This window comes from Thalassophryne amazonica, chromosome 23 (assembly GCF_902500255.1).
Source record: "Thalassophryne amazonica chromosome 23, fThaAma1.1, whole genome shotgun sequence".
In the NCBI taxonomy this organism is placed as follows: Eukaryota; Metazoa; Chordata; class Actinopteri; order Batrachoidiformes; family Batrachoididae; genus Thalassophryne; species Thalassophryne amazonica.
The window spans coordinates 22,526,274-22,545,992 of record NC_047125.1 but is presented as its reverse complement, the minus strand read 5'-3'; the positions used below and the strand labels follow the sequence as shown (position 1 = coordinate 22,545,992).

General features: G+C 41.8%; 1 protein-coding gene and 1 long non-coding RNA gene across 2 annotated transcripts in view; one reads left to right on the top strand and one right to left on the bottom strand.

The window, feature by feature from the left end:
- Positions 1–19,719, bottom strand: part of efnb3b (ephrin-B3b) — a 126,450-nt gene that overhangs the window by 40,315 nt on the left and 66,416 nt on the right. The window lies entirely within an intron of this gene.
- The window catches only part of LOC117504538, a 38,711-nt gene continuing 34,482 nt past the window's right edge, over positions 15,491–19,719 (top strand). The window contains exon 1 of the long non-coding RNA XR_004558817.1: positions 15,491–15,778. This is a non-coding gene — a long non-coding RNA (uncharacterized LOC117504538). The remainder of the gene's footprint in view (positions 15,779–19,719) is intronic.

Genomic DNA, 19,719 nt, shown 5'->3' with positions numbered 1-19,719 from the left:
AACAAGATGGATAAAATGATGACGGAGGCAGGATCCATTGGCGGTTTGACTCCTGACTCACTAAAAGTAGTCCTGAAATACAATGTTTTAGTGAACCCAGCAGCTCTTTTAGTGACAAACTTATTATGCCGAGATGCTCTTCAGAAAGATTCAGGAAGTCCTTTGTACCCTGGTGCAGTGAGGTTTTAATGAACACCGTCATCCACTGTTACTGATAATGATGGTGATCTGATCTTGGCAGTGATGATGATTAGGGAGTTGGTTGTGTACCAAGGACTGCGGCAATGTCTGCAGTTACCACATTTTCCAGAGTACAAGTTGTGTTTTTTTTTTTTGTTTTTTTGTTTTTTACTGGTTTGGGAGGTCCCGTGACTTACACTCTGGTGCAACTCGTATACCGAAAAATCACACAGTTGTTACTAATAAGTATTTACATCAGGCTTTCCCAGGACTCAATGCACAAAACAAAAGAAGCACAATACTAAAAGTACACTATAACAATGCACAAAAATCCCAAATTAAAGAGCTGATAAAAAATAAACAAATAATAAATGTTCTCAAGTTTTTAATGTAGTGTTTCCAACCCCGTGGGCCAGCAATCCTTGTCCATCTGCATGAAATAACCAATATGTTGTCCATCACACATTTACTTGTCCATTTTGCTTATTTTTGGAATTTAAAAGCACTTATGGTTCACACTACAAACTGAGAGCTTCCTGCATGAATCCAATGTTCACTTAGCAATCTGTGCCCATCTGACAATTTCTTTTGTCCAAACTGTGTCAAATAATAATATGTTGTCCAATGGACATATATTTGTGCATCTTGCTTATTTTTTTTTTTAAATAAGAAGTCCTTACTTTAAGTAACAGAACATGCTGTGGTGTGCACATTTGCTACTGAAGTCCTTCCTGTTGTTAAACTTGTCTCCAGGGAAACCATGTGTTAAAAAGTGAATACCACATACTGAAAAAAAGTGTGACTTATATTCTGGTGCGACTTCGGAAAATACAAAATATAATGTTTCAATGATAAGTGCGTTTTCTAATATGCCATGGCACTTTGGACTGATCTAATTTACCTGAGACATGCATGTTATCTTGGCCTGTTGTCTGTCCTGTGTGTAATGGTAACATTCGGGGGATTTATAAAGTATCCTGTATCTTTTTATATATGAGTTTTTATGTGTAGATGTGACCCATCTAAGAATGGTGAGACCAGATACAGGTCACTTACAGACACCCCAAAAAAACTGGTTACGGTACTTCTTCAAAATGGACAACCCTCATAGTACAGCAGATAACTGTAAGAATCGTTCAAATCCGGTTACAAGCACCAAAATTTGACTGTGTATACCTTTTGGTACATATTGTAGAAAAATCATTTTAGCCATTTGAATTTTCAATAGGGGGCCAAGTAGGGGTCAACTGAAGAATTGCACAGGGTCAAAATTAAAAAAATGTTCCAATCATATTGAAAGTGATACCACATTATGTATCTGATGACAAAAATTTCTAAAAGGTATCGTTTGGACTATCTATAACTGAATGTTTTGGAGTTATGGGATAAAAACAGCAAGAATGGTGACAAAGGTGAGTTTCAGTTTGTACAGTGGTCAAAAGTTAAAGTTGCTCCAGTTTTGGTAAAATGTGGTGCAAATTATTGGTTAAACTAATAGGATTAACAAATGGAATAGTTCTGACTGTGTTGAATGTTTGGTCTCCAAAGTAAAGGTCAAACAATGTCGACATCCATTGAATTCTATGACATGTGACATATGTTACCCTGTAACATGATAACTAAGCATGACACATGGTGCAAACTATTCCTTTCCTTAAAAATCCTACTATCTCAACCAATAATTTGCATCATGTTTTACAATAATTGGAGCAACTTTAACTTTTGACCCCTGTACAAACTGAAAGTAACCTTTGTTGCCATGCTTGCTGTTTTTACCCCATAACTCCAGAACATTCAGCCACAGATAGTCCAAACTATACCTTTTTGGAATCTTTGTGATCAGGCACATAATGTGGTACAGCTTTCAATATGATTGGAACATTTTTTTTTTTTACCCCTATGCAGTTCTTCAATTGACCCCTACTTGGCCCCTATTGAAAATTCAAATGGCTAATGTTATTTTTCTAAAATATGTACCAAACTTTGGTGTTTGCAACCAGATTTGAAGGATTCCTTTGCAAATATTGTTATCTGCTGCACTATCAACAAGGGTTAAAGGTTAAATCAACAAACAGAACAGCTGCTCTTTAACAAAAGACAACAAAACTACTGCTACATTTGACATAGGAGCCCATTCAGCAGACCATGGCCCTCTTTTCTTGCAGCGCCACCAAGACAGCAACCGAGTGAGGCTACAGCCGTTAATGAATTAGTTCACTGTTTTCACTCACTGCATCACTTCTGTCTTTATTTTTTTATGCCCTTTTCTTCAACCCGGACTTCTCTGGCGGTGCACAGCTGACAAAGACCCAGCTCATAATGAGGGCAACCTCGGTGTCAGAGTGTGCGTTATTCTTTGTCGTGTTTGTGTGGGTGTGTATGTGCACGAAAGTGGAAAGTGGATCCAATGAAGTGAATAGGGGCCAGGCCGGGCTCTGACTTGACTGAATTAATTACTCTAATTAGCTTCTTAATTGCATATATTAAACTAGTGGCTTGCAGGGCTGCAACTGTGGTTAGGGCCCGGATCTGACGCTAGTGCCGGGGGGGGGGGGAACAAGTGGACAAAAGCGGTATTACAGACATTCACAAAGATGTGGCAAACCAGCTAACCACCCCCGCCAAAGCAAAAGCCACTTGAGGTAGTCTCAAGTGGAGAAATGAGACCGAAGCACCGCTCCATGGTGAGGGTATTCAATTATCTCCCCACCCCCCCGCCCTCATCAATATATAATCAGTGCATACAGCAGCAGCAGATGTGAGCTGCTAATATGGATGATAACCCCCCAAAGGGAACACAAGGGATTAATGTTAGAGCCACAGGGGCCACTTGAAGCCATCTTCATTCAGTCCAGGCCGGGCGAAGCTCTGTATCGCTTACACCCAGCTAAGTGCTCCGCTCCCGGTGACATCCAAGAAGCAAAACACTGCTGCTGATTTGCGACGTTCGAGGCTCACCCCGTCTGGCCCTGCAGCGTGTCTCTTACAAAGACCATGACAACATCAGAGCCATTAGTTCCACTACTTAGTCCATGTCCCAGCCTCTTTCAGTTCTGGCTTCTCAGTTTTCTGGATTCTAAACTATAGTCAAACCTTTAGTACTCTAGAATGGACAACATGCATTCAATTTGGTTTATTTTGGCTTGGGGAACCAGCATCCCAAAGTGAAATTACCAGGGATCTGGGCTGTTCTATCCGAGGTGGAACGATTTGAGAAAATTCCCCTCACAAATGAGACAGGCTGCTTTTGCATTAAACTCGATGAAGGAAAAGAAAATCGCCATCTGTTTTTGTTCTGGGTATAAACCTTTGGAAAGTGTTAATTTGGTTTATGGTGCCAGTGTTCCCTTGGCTCAAACCTACTGTATGTTTTATGTTGCTCAGCTTCCAAATTAAGTATTTGTAGTTCTGCTGTGGAGGTAAAGTGATCACCTGTACTTTCCTTTGAGCAGGATTTCTCAAAACAGTAAGATCATAGTCACACACACAAAAAAAGAGAAATCTCTCTTTTTTTTGGGGGGGGGGGGTGCATTTTCTTTAATTTCAAAGTAGCAGATCTCTCCAAACCTGGATTGAACTATCATGCTTTGTAAAAGGAAAAAGTAGAAGAAAGAAGTTTGCACACTGTTGTTCTTCAACCTTTATCGTCTTTTAAATTTTTGTTTTTTTATTTTTTTTTACTGTTGGTTGGCGTGACCTGTGCACTGGTCAACCTATTGCCCTTGTGAAGCCTCTTGGGGTGACTTGTGTTGTGATTTCATGTTTTAGAAATAAAACTGAATTGAGCTGAAAGAATTAAGTCGCTACACACCCATTGACAGCGGTACTTAACCCTGGATTACCACAGCGTGAAGCAGATGGACAATTCTATTTTATTTCCATCGCAAAACGGGGATAACATCAATTTCTTTCAAGCTTACCAAGACACGATGACATTTTCATGTTTACTGGGACATAGATGTCAGGTGTGGGGCATTTCATTGGCATAATGAAATGGGACATTTTTCAACATTTCAATTAAGTGAACACTGGAAAAAGACTGGGCTCTTCTGCAGGGAACATATGCACTCAAGGCCAAAAACACACAAAAATGTTAATCAAAACACAAATTCCCAGGCTGGTTCAACCTTGGGGGATGTATGAGGTCTTTGAAATCCCTAATCAGATTCAACAATAGGGTGTTTCAGAGAGAAAAGATCCTCCAGTCACTCGGGATGGATGGCATCTTTGGGTAGGTGGTGGTAACGGAAGGATTTGGGCTGCAACCGTCAGAAACGGGGGGTAAAAACTGCCTAAATACCTCGTCTTTACGAAACGCACTCAAAGTATCTCACCACAATGTCAATTAGTTCAGCAGAAGTAAACACCCAGTCCGCTAATGAATCTGCTCAATGAACATGTACGTGCACAGACACACGCGCACAGACATGGTGATAATGATGTTCTTTGTGGAGTTTTTAGGGTAATTAGCACTGCTTAAATGGTGGTTTAAAAGGATTTGTGGCTGACTGTCCTTGTGTCTCTGAGCTGTTGGCCCTCTTGTTTCCACAGTGTCAACAGTCTTCTTTTACCGTCTACTTCCTCCTCATAGTACATGGGAATCTGCCTTTCATCAACCCGTGCACTGCCGCCCCTTCTCTATCATCATTCCTCAAGGTTGTCTTCCATTCAAATTAGTCAAGCAGCTCCGTTTTCTTATAATTTACATCATCTTCTTATTCGTTGTCTGTTGAACAGCTGCTGGCTTCAATCTGTCTCCAACATTTCATAATCTCACTTATACAACCCAAAATACATACCGACAAACCATCCCCAAAACCACCAACGGGGCCTTTGTTTTCTCTAAAGCAGGTCTGATGATGAAGCAGTAATCACTTGGAAAGAAGATTCTCAAAAATTATTCTCAGTTAATCAACTCTTTCTTGACTCAAGGACCACCTCCAAACAAAATGGTAGGGAAATGGAACCACCCTCACTCTACAACGCCAAATAGGAAAAATAAAAGATATGTAAAATGGGGAGGGGAACCACAGCGGCCCATTTGCTGAGACTTCTATTTCATTGCAGACAGTATGAACTCAAGATGTTTTATGTTTTGTGCGGTCAACATCACTTAATCTGTTCCATTCCTGTATTTAAGCCCTGCAACATGTTTAAAAAAAAACTTGGGATGGGGCAATTCACTCTAAATACGAGGGCTGTCAATAAAGTAACGGTCCTTTTTATTTTTTTCAAAAACTATATGGATTTCATTCATATGTTTTTACGTCAGACATGCTTGAACCCTCGTGCGCATGCGTGAGTTTTTACACGCCTGTCAGTGACGTCATTCGCCTGTGAGCACTCCTTGTGGGAGGAGTCGTCCAGCCCCTCGTCGGAATTCCTTTGTCTGAGAAGTTGCTGAGAGACTGGCGCGTTGTTTGATCACAATTTTTTCTAAACCTGTGAGACACATCGAAGTGGACACGGTTCGAAAAATTAAGCTGGTTTTCAGTGAAAATTTTAACGGCTGATGAGAGATTTTGAGTGAGACTGTCGCTTTAAGGACTTTTCACGGTGCGAGACGTCGCGCAGCGCTCTCAGGCGGCGTCATCAGCCTGTTCAAGCTGAAAACCTCCACATTTCAGGCTCTATTGATCCAGGACGTCGTGAGAGAACAGAGAAGTTTCAGAAGAAGTCGGTTTCAGCATTTTATCCGGATATTCCACTGTTAAAGGAGATTTTTTTAATGAAAGACGTGCGGACGGGTCCGCGCGTCGGGACGCAGCCGCCGCGACGGTCCGCCACAGGAAAAACACCTCTGTTGAAAGCCTTAAGGACAAGTTGGAACATGTCCTGCCTGTTAAACAATTTCTCATATACTCACTTCACTGAAAGCCATCAAAAGCCGCCTGGATTTTACAAATGGTTATCAACACGGAGGTGTTTTTCCTGTGCCGCCGCACCGCGTCGGCTGCGTCCCGACGCACGGATCCGTCCGCACGTATCCGTCCGCACGTATCCGTCCGCACGTCTTTCATTAAAAAAATCTCCTTTAACAGTGGAATATCCGGATAAAATGCTGAAACCGACTTCTTCTGAAACGTCTCTGTTCTCTCACGACGTCCTGGATCAATAGAGCCTGAAATGTGGAGGTTTTCAGCTTGAACAGGCTGATGACGACGCCTGAGAGCGCTGCGCGACGTCTCGCACCGTGGGAAGTCCTTAAAGCGACAGAATCACCTCAAAATCTCTCATCAGCCGTTAAAATTTTCACTGAAAACCAGCTTAATTTTTCGAACCGTGTCCACTTCGATGTGTCTCACAGGTTTAGAAAAAATTTTGATCAAACAACGCGCCAGTCTCTCAGCAACTTCTCAGACAAAGGAATTCCGATGAGGGGCTGGATGACTCCTCCCACAAGGAGTGCTCACAGGCGAATGACGTCACCGACAGGCGTGGAAAAACTCACGCATGCGCACGAGGGTTCAAGCATGTCTGACGTAAAAACATATGAATGAAATCCATATAGTTTTTGAAAAAAATAAAAAGGACCGTTACTTTATTGACAGCCCTCGTATAAGGATTAAATTGTCGATTTACCAGCGGGTTTTCTTGACACAAGTCAGGGGATGGATACATGAACATTTCAGAGTCACTGAATATGTCTTGGATGTTAACATCAACTGTTCATAAATACAAACAGTACGGTACTGTACATTAAATCTGTGTCAAGCACATCATTCTCAAAAACTGAGTAGCCATGCTGGAAGGTAGACTAGTAAGGAAACCCACCAAGACAACTCTGAAGGAGTTACAGGCTTCTATGGAAGTTGTTGGAGAAACTTTGCAAATGTTGCACCATTTCCAGTTTCTCCACTCACATCCTCAGAAGTATATCATTCTTACAGACCTTTCAAACTGTCTAGAATATCTGTGGACCCATTTCAACAAAAGAGTGTAGCTGCTGCTAGGGTCAAGGAAAACATGATTATATTATGAGGCTGCTCCGGATCTAGATGGGCTTTATTTTTATAGGTTTAACTGACAAAAATGTGTGATCACATAACCTCTGCCCTCCTCTGTCATTGGTGGAGGAAATAATTGTAGATCCACTGCAACAATTTTCACAGTGTGCATGACGTGTCTGTCTGTATCTGTGTCAGTGTGCTCATTATGTTGATCAATGGGTCAGATTTGCGTGTGAACTTCGACACTGAATCAAGCCTGTGTTATCCGGATAATGCGCTCCACAATCCAATTCATTTATCAGCTGAGAGATGCGCTTCTTTTAAACTCCGCCCGCGTCGGATTGCTGGGAAAGCCGTGCTTCTTGCTGCAGGAGGCGGCGGCACAATGACGCCTTTGTCTGTCGAGTTGCGGCAAAACTTTGTTGTACCTGTGCGCGTACGTGCGCACGAGACAGACAGTGAGTGAAGGAAGGTTAAATGAATCATACAGTGTTAACAAGGCCAAATCCAATTAGGGAGGGATTCTTCTTGTCTGACCTTTAACAGGAGAGACGGATTCACACTCACTCACGCAACCAGCCCCCGGCCCGGCAACACAACTACACATACACAAACACGACACCGACTCAGGCGCACAGCAACAACACAACACACATACCCACACACACACACACACACACACACACACACACACACACACACACACACACACACACACACACACACACACACACACACACACTCTCTCTGACAGTAGTGCGGCTCTGATTGCTGCCCTAAATCAGCCAGGCGATCTGTCACTTTCTCTTACTCACACTGGGCACACATCTTTTTTCATCTCTTTCTTCCTCTTGCTCTTTTTTCCTGCCCAAATACCCCTCTATCGCTCTATCCACTGTCACTTTATATTAGCTCATTCTCACTGCTTTCATTTTTTTGAGCCAGAAATGCCTCCAGTGTTGTGCACAGCATGCCGCTGCACCGCTGTGTGCAACAGTACATGTATTTCTATTGTAAGTACGCGTTTGAGGATTGGATGAAAAGTTTTGAGCCTGTCTATCAAATTTAGCATACATTTAATTCAACTCCTTCAATGAATTAAGTAGCTTGTTTATTTTCAGATATCAACATATTTGGTCTTTGATGCAAGACTTTGAATGCGGAATGCTGCAAATATTCAAAAAAGAGGGAAAAAAAAAACCCAGTACCGCACCATCAAATACATGAATTTGAAAAGACCAACTCCCGCGCAAACTCACATCCATATAGTTGACACATCAGTAGACGATACTGTGAAATCCTGAGCAAAAAAAAATCATCAAGACGACCCCGAAGGTTTTTAACATTTGCGTGTTTGAAGTACACTCAATAAAAATATATACAGCATGGCGAAAGCTTCCTTTGTTTTACTTCCTCATTCTCTTCGCTCAGTGGGTGATGTCATTTTGTACCCAAACTGGATGAATTGGGCAGTTAGTGCATGCAGATTAATTTGCCTGGCAGTGTCACCCAATAGGAGTCGAGAACTGGAGGTGGTATTATCGCGCAAGCACAGATTTGGCTAGGCCAGTCATCCTTCACTAATGCTGCCTTCATGCAACATTGAAACTTCCAGCTGTGTCTACAGAGAAGGAAGGAAAGTCATAGTATGCCTTATTTATCCAGGTTTAATTTTTTTAAAGAGCAGGGATAGATACAACATGGATATTTGTAGAAATTAAAGATAGATAGATAGATAGATATATATATACACTTATATTACACACACACACACACACACACACACACACACACACACACACACACACACACACACACACACACACACACACACTGTGCAAAACATCAGATTTGGTAATACTGAAATGTAACAACCATATTAAGGTTTACTCAGTATATCAGGTTTCCCTTGGTTGTTAATCTTTCATAAATTATTTTAAAATGAAGTGTCACTTCCATACCATTTATGATAAGACACCAACTAAAGTCAATCTCCAACAGTTTAAAGTGATGCTATCTGTAAAGATTACTGTTATGTACAAACACACATAGTATCTGACAACTCAGTGTGCGTTTCCTGGAAAATAATGCTAAATCTACTTTTCTCTTGACATATTAGTGCAGCAACCTTGGAATCTATTCTTCACGCTTGTTTCTCATTAGTGCTAGCTGAAAAAATATCGCTTATCTTCCCAAAAGACAAGAAACCTTGAAACAACTTTAATAATCCGATGCACGCTGGCCGAGTCGATTATCTGAGTTTGATAAGAAAGGGCACGAACGGCTCATCGTTAAATAAGACATTATGAATCAATTTTCAGTTCAGCTTTATGATGCTCAGGTGCATCTCGGGTTTAATAGGATGAAAACTCAAGTTGACAGTTTGTGGTTTAACAGAGTCATCTTTTCTATTTCTGCTTTTAGCAAATATATTTTATCTCCGGGAGGGGACAAATTAGTTGGGTTGGTTGAGTTACATCACCATCACCGCCCTCCCCTCCCCTCTCCTCCCCGTGCACCCATTCTGTTCTATTTCCCACTTTTACACTTTATTTGAGGCTATTTTCACACATGGGAGTTGAACTGAGGCTGCTTGGCCCTCGGAATTTGATGTGTTTGGTGAAGTGTGAGAAATATGTTGTGAGCTCCAAAAAAAAAAAAAGTCTCAGGGTCCATGTCTACGCAGTCACTGGATGGGGGTTTGCTGCAAGCGAACAGCGGTGACGTCCCCGAGGGCCACAGCGGAGGTGAAATCCGGGTCTTCTCCGCATGTGAAGTGGAAAAAAGTGGCACTGATGCGCCATTAGCGGTGTCCGTGAATGGATACTGTGATCAGAAGGCTCTGAGAAATAGGAAATGACAATATCAAGACCCAAATGATTAAAGTGACTTAAAATAATGCGACAGGAACATCTCGTATTCCGAGCTTCCAATTTAAGTCGGAGTCTGCTGTGTATACGACAGAAGTAAAGATGACTTGTGGTTCTTTTACCATCCCTCCCTCCTGCCGTTCTTCCTCTGCTCTCCCGTGTCTGCGGCTGCTTTAGAGCCTGGCAGGGGGACTCAAATCAGACGGCTTAAACTTCCTCAAATATTCAACAGATATAGATTTCTCAGAGTCCCCGGATTCCCCGCCAATTCCACCAAACTCCTCTACATCTCTCCCTTCAGCCATCCTCACTTTTCACAGCGGCAGTCACAAACAAGTGGTGTGCATGCTTGCACACACACACACATGCGGGAATCAAACTCTTGCAGAGCGTTAAGGAGGCGTCGCTCGTTTAGGGTGCAGAGCACAGATTCTCCTTGCTTCCTCTCCTTTTTCCCCATCAACCTCACTTTCCCTACATCCCCTCGTCCCTATCTAGATCCCATGTCATTTACCTCAGCTTAACCCTGATAAATAAACCAGTGTGAACCTCTACATTATTGAACACCTCGACGATGCCGTCTGTGCGTGCTGCGCCGACACCGCGCTGCCAAACAATTAAGCCACATGTACATGCGTGCGTCACACCCAGTCCCACAAAGACACACACACAAAAAACAGAAACTTTCCGAGAAACACTGAAAATGTTGAACAGACGACTGAGATTGACAAGAGACAGATGGAGAAAAACACACGAGACGCAAACACAGAGACTGAATTCAGACAAGAAAGCAATACAGGAAGTGGAAAAAGTTTGCAGAAAAGAAAGTGCGGTAGTGTGGTATGTAAATGGATGATGCTGTGCAGGCTTTTTGCAGACACCAACACGCCATTAACTCTCTGCAAAACAACAACAACAACAAAAAAAACACACATATGCAAACATGCACAAAGACTTATTTTTCTAGGTATGCAGGCAGCAGTCAGCTTTTCTATTATTCATATTAGTGAAAGTTGTTTATCTCTGCCACTGTGCACAGGCTCTCCACAAAACCCTGGAGGCCCTGGTCTCTAAATACATCTTGGGGAGTCACTCGCACACCTAAAAACACCTTAATGCATATCCCACATACCTATACGTGTCAGCTATACTGTCCTGTAACAACAAATCTACACAGGATAGTTTCGAGGCAAATCACAAGTTGTCTCAGGGCCAAGTTTTTTTTTTGTTTTTCGATTTTATGATTAACCTGAATTTATTTGATCTGTTAACCATCCATGATTTCTGTCAACGGAGGTGGAGTCCAGTGTTGTTTTATTCTTCAAAGCTCAAACAGAAGAAGGCAGGGAGAGCTAAGAAGCGTGAATTATAAAAGTATTGTGAGAACGCCAGAGCTCCACCAAGGATAAACATGGCTCGGGCTTTAGATTTGCTTACGAATAATTATTATTAGAAAGTGAAATGCTCCTGTTCAAATGTACAGAACTGCAACAAAATCTGCACAGTTTTTTTAACACTGTCATGAGATATTCCTGAGCAGGTTTAAGAAATTAATGGAAACACCAAAACTCTGCCCAAATTTATCAAGTAAGAAAAAAAAACAAACAAAACAGGGAACACTTGCAAAATCAGAATCAGGAACAAGAAAGTGATGCTATGTATGCTAGGCTAACAACAGCTGAACTGTTCTTCTGGGCTTCTTTTATACTGTGCTATAATGCATGTAGTGCTGCCCCCAGTGGTGAACAGAGGCAGTGCCAATGTGCTGCAGCGAAGAAGCTGCAAAAAAAAAAAAAACCTGAAGAATGTCCATGGGTTTTCATAAAACAATACATAAAATCTTACAAGTGTAAGCACAAAGTAACAAACTAAAAGATGTTATTCAACTTCATTACTTACAGAAGGTTTGTCCAAACTGTGAAAAACCAGTTTGTCTCAACACTTATGTCGCCAACCACCTCAGTTCTAGAATCAATCAAAAAGACACTCTCCTTTATTGCGCTGTCACAAAAAAGGAGTGTTTATAAATAAGCCCCCCCAAAATGTACTATACTGATATTAACTTTGAGTATTGCTGATGGACGGCGCTGCAAGTTTCCACTTTGTATCTCATGTTGTTTGCTTTCATAGAATTATTTTAATAACATTTGCAAAATAATGTGTGGAAGACCAATTCTACGAAACTGTGCATCAAGACAAATAAAAATCCTGATGGTTCAAGAAGACTTCAGCATCACCAAATGCAACAAAATGACAAAAAGCACATGTGGCAACCATACTGCATAGTGAATCCTCCACCACCACAGAGCTGACCTAAACCCTTTATGTGTCTATAACTCTATTTTAAGACAATTTTGTGTTTGTTTGCAACCACATGGCTACTAGTCCTGCAGCGTATGTGTGTACGCGTGGCTGTGAACGTGCATATGTTAGCATGGGCCCGAAGATTACTTGCATGTGAGTGAGAGAGAGGAAGCAAAAGACTTCACTCACATACAAGGTCACGGTTGTGTGTTCCATGTTTAATTATGCATGTGCGTGTGTGTGTGGTTCCCTGGAGAGGAGCCGCGGTTATTGAAAGTGACCGTGTTGTCTCAGAATCTGCCTGAAAATGAGACTGTTTGCCTGTGTCAACATCCAGACTGCATTCATGCATGCACTGTGTAACTGACGCGCCGTCCCTCTTTTTCTCCATCATCCCTGTTCTGCCCTCCTATACTGCTGTTTTTACTCTTTCAACTGCTCGGTCCCTTTCTCCTCTTTTATTGTTGTGCTTGGCTGCTTTACATCTTTTTATTAGTGGCCAAATATGCTGGTGTAGTGGTTCACCATGGTCGGATCAAAGCAAGACTCACAAGGGCTTATGCTGTCATGACAAATACTTGAAAAATGACAAGAATCCAGGAATAGACACTGGACATCGCATTGTGGCTCTGTTGCAGATCCACAACCGCTTGGTTCATTTTCATCCAACACCTCTCCTGGCAGTCTTCACTCTATGGCTGGCACCAAGCGCTCCTCCCTCAGTAATTTCACTTAACTATACATTTACTGGCTCACCATCTCTCCTCTATCCTGGTTTAACATCACTCAATTTTATACTTGTATAGTGAAGCATTACCACAAGTTACAATGCTTAGTTTATCTAGGAAGACTTTTCATTCTCTGTCCTTCCACCATCAAGGCCTACTGTTACATCATCAAAAGTATGAAAGCAAACAAACAAAAAAATTCATGTATCCCATCTGATTCACAACCCCTACTGGACAACAAGCAAAGGCTGCAAAAACGTCATGGTCTTTATTACAGTAGGGGGCGAGGGCAGTTAAAAGCCACTTCAAAATTTATAGCGTCAAATGAGAATGTTTTACGAAAAATTGGTTGTATGCCTGTGTTCAGAATGGCTACATCATGACACACTGAATGGTAGGAGTAACATTACAAATAAGAAGGAAATCCAACAAACTGACATCACAGCCATTAACAAAATGTATGTCCATAAAATTAGCAGCATCCCATCCAATGTTTGATGTGACAGGCACCAGGGCAACCAGATCCAACATCCTGCCAAATGCCAATGAGTGGTGAGTGAGATGTAGCTCTGGAGAGATTAACAAAATCCCAGCAGGGCTCAAAAGTCCAGGGTTTTGTTATGTTTATCAGTATTGTATCTGTAAAACTTACATCTGCATTCCTGATCATATGCTCCAACTTAAAAAAAGAGAGACCTGTGATGTGACTGTGGCTCAAAGTCTGAGGCTTCTTCTTCAAATCACCTGGATCAGGTTTATCAAAGTCGGCAACTCATCTTGTTCCCCTGTTCTGTTCTTCAAGCTGCAACCAGATCAGCTACATGATGAGGGCTCCTTCTGCAGTTCTCATTAAAATGACACACGTCATCAAAGCCACCTTCAGATTTTGTGTGTGTGTGTGTGTGTGTGTGTGTGTGTGTGTGTGTGTGTGTGTGTGTGTGTGTGTGTGTGTGTGTGTGTGTGTGTGTGTGTGTGTGTGTGTGTGTGTGTGTGTGTGTGTGTGTGAGTAAGAGAGAGATGGGTGTGTGTTACACAAAAGGCCCTGGTACCTGCTTTCAAAGGATTCATTAAAAGCAGTGAAAGGTTTGATCTGCGGTTTGGGTTGATGTACTGTCCATGTCTGTCTCTGTGTGTGGTTGGATTAGAACAGTGAAAGAAATGAGATGAGAGACTAAAACACACACACACAGAGCCAAGGAGGAGGAACACGAGAGACTGAAGGAAAAATGGTTTCCAAAACTCTGTCCAAATATTATAAATAAAGGCAATAATAAGCATAGCTAATCGATTAACACGCTCTTTCTTGCTTCTCCTCAGGACGCAGGAGCAAATAATTACATTAAACAAGATTCAAGTAATCTGATTACAAAACACTGACATCTGTAATGCATTAGCGACTGTTAACACAGTGCAATCAGATCGGAAACTTCGTATATTTGTTTTAGCTTCCTTGATTTTGTCAAGTCGTGCTCAGCCTGGAAAGAATTTCCTCTTGAAATAATCAATAATATAGCTAATTAATTACAACAAAAATACGAATCAAGAAGTGAAAATTAAAGTATGGAGAGTTCTTTGTACCACTTACTGTGAACAAAAGAGGAAAAGTGACAAGAAACAAAACAAGTTACAAATAATCACATGACCTCCATCAAAGAGGACCAAGAAAGAAATAAAATTTTGTTGCAGACTCAAATCAATGCATTTTTTAAAATTTCTTTATTTAATGTTTAATTTAACCAGGTTAGTCCCATTGGAATCAAGATCTCTTTTCCAAGGGAGAACCTGGCTAAGAGGGCAGCATCACAGTTACATAAAAAAAAAAAAAAAGTAAAATTAACAACATTAAAACTTGCTCAAATAAAAACATGAGGTAGACTGATAAATCTTGTCAGAATAATATTAAGAAGAAGCTCAGGAGAAAGCCACATAATGCGCAAAGGATGTTTTTGAAGATTTAACTAAACAAGAGACAAACATTTCACTACCAACAACTCTTTGTTGAATTCAAGGTAACATTATTTTAAATAAAATTAATGAAGACTGAGAGCGGGAGCTGCTATATTTGTGAAATAAATACCCCAGCCTTATTGACCAGGCAGAAAACATGTCTAATTAGCAAGCAAATACACTATTCCTCTGTCGCCACATCTATGTTTTTCATATTTCATGGCTATGAAGGAAAAACCATAATATTTGTTAACTATAAAGCTACCAAATCCAAAAAAGACACACTAATGCTATTTTCTCTCATAGCCATTGTTAATTACAAGCAAATATTTTATTCTGAGTTTTGTTGACTACTTTCACTGTCATCAAGTCCCTTATATCGAGGCTGACTGCGCCACAAAGTAATAGTGTCCTAAAGCAGATAGATTAGCCTAGCATCAGTTAGCATACAGACGTTACATGGTGATCTAAATTAATGACCAGATAAAGTGATATGAAATATCGCATATCCCATTATCTCCTTATTTACACAGAAACTGTAGTGTGAGGAAAAAAGTACACCCATTTATGAATGTCACATGACCAAAAAACATGATCTGATGACATCTGTAACGCCATCTCCAATTATCTACTCTCCAGTCTCTTCACCTCCTCAAGTACGTCTTCAAATGTGTGTACGTCTGAGAGTGTTTCACCTTGTGTTGCAGCAGTCATTGATCGGGCTGGAGCTGTCAATCGATCAGTCTGGTCTGCGTGTGGAGATAAAGGTGTTTTCATCTCTGGACACTGCAGTTGCCAGGTGGGACTACATTTATATGCATCTGAACCAATATCAAGTGTTCCAAATGCACTATTGTATTCAGCTCATTCTATTGTGACAACTGGTGCTCAACTAATTTCATAATCTGAATAGAATCATGCTTCAATTGTGTTAATGTTTGAGGTTTTGTTGTGTAAAATCTGAATATGAAACAGCAAAAGCAGTGTAAAATTGTGACAAATATTGGATTTTGGAATTAGATCTGTTTTTTGACAGTTTTATACTGATGAAACTGACTCATCCTGTTTATGTTTTGCAGTGACAAATTTCCACTCAAAGGGTTTGGTCACACCTGTATTTAGCAGTAAAAATGGGGTACATTTAAATTATTTTCAGGTTTATTAATCGCATTCACCAGATTCACTTGGATTTGTTCTAAGTCCCACATGAGGTAAACCGCTCAGGTATTACATGTCAAGTATAAATTTGATCAAGTTTAGCATATATAATTGCACCGATACCTAAACCTTGTTGACACCTACAACAAAATGGAAGTGACTAACATACGAGCTAGTCAAGCCACCTAATCACCCATTACACAACCCTGCTCCACTTGAGTTTAAATACAATTTGTAGTTAGTTAGAAGACAGTATATTTTGTTCACTATGTGTTTTGATCTTTCGGGTTGCAAGTGAGTAAGGCAGCTATCTTGGCTTACAGTGTACACTATGATGACTCCCCAAACCAATATTCTTGGCTTCTTAGAAGGTGGCTCAAACACGACCTTGTTTCTGAGCAAATAATGTACTATAATATGTTTTTGTGACACTATTTGTTTAAGATGATGATGAGCACCACGTTAGCGACAGCAGCAAAAGCTCTGCGCCAACTCGCTAGCACACAGACTTAAGGACATCGAGCCACAAAACATTGTTGATAATAAAAGTGAAAAGCTGACCAAAGAGAGACAAAGAAAAAAAAAGGTCAGAGTGGTAGATTTGACAAGATAAAACTGTGCCTCGCTTATGAGTAGCAGTATGGTATCAAAGTTGTAACTCCCAGTCCATTGCTTCACTAAAAGCTTCATTACTTGAAATATATAGCTGCAGGGGTGGAAGCCAAGTGGTTAGTTTGCTTGGTTTCAGTGTAGAAGGTTGCTGGTTCAAACCCCACCCCTGCCACATTTCTGTTGTGTGGGCCGCCAGAAGAGGAGGTACTGCTGACCCACCACCAGAGGGCGCCCTGCCTGAAGTGCGGGCTTCAGGTACAGAGGGCGCTGCCGCCACGGACACAACCGGGACAGCTGTCAAGAGATAATGAGTGACAGCTGTCACCCATCTGCTCTACATCATCTCACTCCATAAAGACCGGACGTCATCTCCACCTGATTGCCGAGATATCATCTACCTGTGAAGGTAATATTCTCTGCTGTATCTAAAACTGTTTTAGTCTGAACTGTTTTTGCAGCCGCTTTCCTGTTGTGAGCCTTATCTGCTGGATTGGCGTTTGGTGGGGACAGCGACGGCTTCGCTTCATACCCCAACCAGATAAGTGGTTATCAGGAGCTGCACGAGTGTGTGATTTAGAGGTGGAGGTGACTTTCCACCTTCTGACTGTTTTTGTTACTGGGTGTGCACACACCCACATCTCACTGTTTGTGCTCCTCGCCAGCAGTACCAGATCCGACAGTCGGGGATGGTGATCACCTGGGAATTCGGGACTTGGCGGCTCCAGTATTCACCGGGTTCTGTGGCGGTGGAAATCGTGTGGTTCCGGCTCTTCTCAGGACAGATGTCTTCTATCCTCGAGCCTGCCCACACGTCACCTTTGTGTATTGACTATAATCAGATTCTGAGATTGTCTGTATATTCGTTGTGCACATTCACAACATTAAATTGTTACCTTTTGGCTCATCTATTGACTGTTCATTTGCGCCCCCTGTTGTGGGTCCGTGTCACTACACTTTCCCCAACAATTTCTCCATGTTATGTGGAGTTGTGTCGGGAAGGGCATCCGGAGTAAAACTTGTGCCAATTCAACATGCAGGTCCTCATTGGATCTGCTGTGGCGACCCCAAGTGAAAACAAGGGAGCAGCCGAAGGGGCTTACTTTTACTTGAAATATATATTGTTTTAGAGTGAAGAAAGGGCAATTTAGCTTGAAAACAAATCTTTAAAATCATTTTTGCTGTGATATTTCACATCTGTCAGTCACTGGATCAGCCAGATTCGTTTTCAGATTCCACCCTACTTATCACGCCAAAATTCCACATGCCGTCTCACCTATTCAAATCTAATCTCAGACAAATACTTGCATGGTGATTATGATGCAGAGAAATGTGCTCGGAGCTTCGACCGTCCTCACAAACAAGCCGGGATGAGGAATGATAGTGGAAAAACAAGCACACTTGTAACCAGAGAACATGTCGAGCGCACTGGGGTATGAGGGGCTTAGCGCGCCTCACAGACATTGAGAGATCATACATTTTCTTTGTCTCTGTTTATCTACATCTGTCCCATGGCTTCAACCCCCTGGCTCCAGTCATTCCCTCGTTTTTTTTAACCTACACATAAAAAGAAAAACAGCATTTGCACACCTGAGTGAGGAGAGCTCGCAGGTGTGTGGGTGGAGAGCTACGGGAATCAAACAGGGTCTGTCTTCCTCTTTCTCTCTCTTGCTGGCTCCCAAGGTGTTTCTTTTTTTCTTTTCTTTTTTAAACAGTGCTCCTGTTTGTATTGGAATCTTGTGGGCGTGCTAGTGTGTGTTTTGTGTGTTTATTCCAATTGTGCCTGTGAGTGCTGAGCGCTCCTGGCTCCCTGGAAAAAAACAACCCACAGGTTTCGGTTGACACGTCCTTTACTTGAGGAGTGCTTTGTCCAATCCAAACGCTTGGCCTGGCTTGCCCCCGGTGACCTCATCCGAGGTTTCACAAAGCCCAACTCCAAACAAATCTTCTGAATTAAGCCAAACAATGTCTGCCGCGCCATCTGTGGTCACTGTCGGGTTGGCAGTAATGGTAAACAGGCCTAACGCTGGCGCAGCAGCCGAGCGAGTCAAAGATACAGCAATGACGCACGCACACTTAAAAATCACACATTCAATCATAATTCTCTCAAACAAAACCCCACACAGACAATACAAAAAGAACCAAGACAGTACTCTGGGCTCACCAGTGGCGGGAGAATGGCCAATACCGTTATCATCTTCACCAACCAATGGGTGGGTCTGAAAAGACAAGTCGATATTCTCCGCTGCCAACGGCCACGGAACGACAAGTTCTCTGTATGATGCTATATTCCCAGGAATTTTAACCCAGTACATGCAGCAAAGCCAACTTTAGGAAGAATGCTGAATTTTAAAATATTTTAGGCTAACAGGGTATGACAAAGTCACAGATAGAGTTCGGCTGCTGCAGGACCTTGTAATTTAATGAAGTGCTGAAGTGACCAATTGCAGTCACTGTGTGGTGTGTCAAGAGGGAGCATGGCGGAAGAGTGAGGTTCCAAGAAGTGGAGGCGGTAATGGTAGACCAGTTTACACGAATTAGTTTATATGGGTTATCTGTCCAAAGTAGAGTGTGGTAGAGTGGAGTTGTGTGGGAGGAGAAGTATCTCAGTGCGAGTATCTGCAGACCTTCACAATTTAGACATGATTTTGTTTGCAGCTGGTCTTTTTTTTTTTTTTTTTTTTGGAGTGTAGTTTATGTGATATATCTGTGTGTGGACTCGGATTACACACAAATCCCAACAATAATTACTGTAAACACACCCACCCAATCATCGCCATCATCATGGAAACAAACAAACACACTTAGACATAATCAGAAATCAGCCGTGCTATCACAGCAACAACCTCCGCACACATACTGTTATAGAGCTCAACACACACACACACACACACACACACACACACACACACACACACACACACACACACACACACACACAAAAATATGCTCACCCCCCGTCCCCAATCTCCG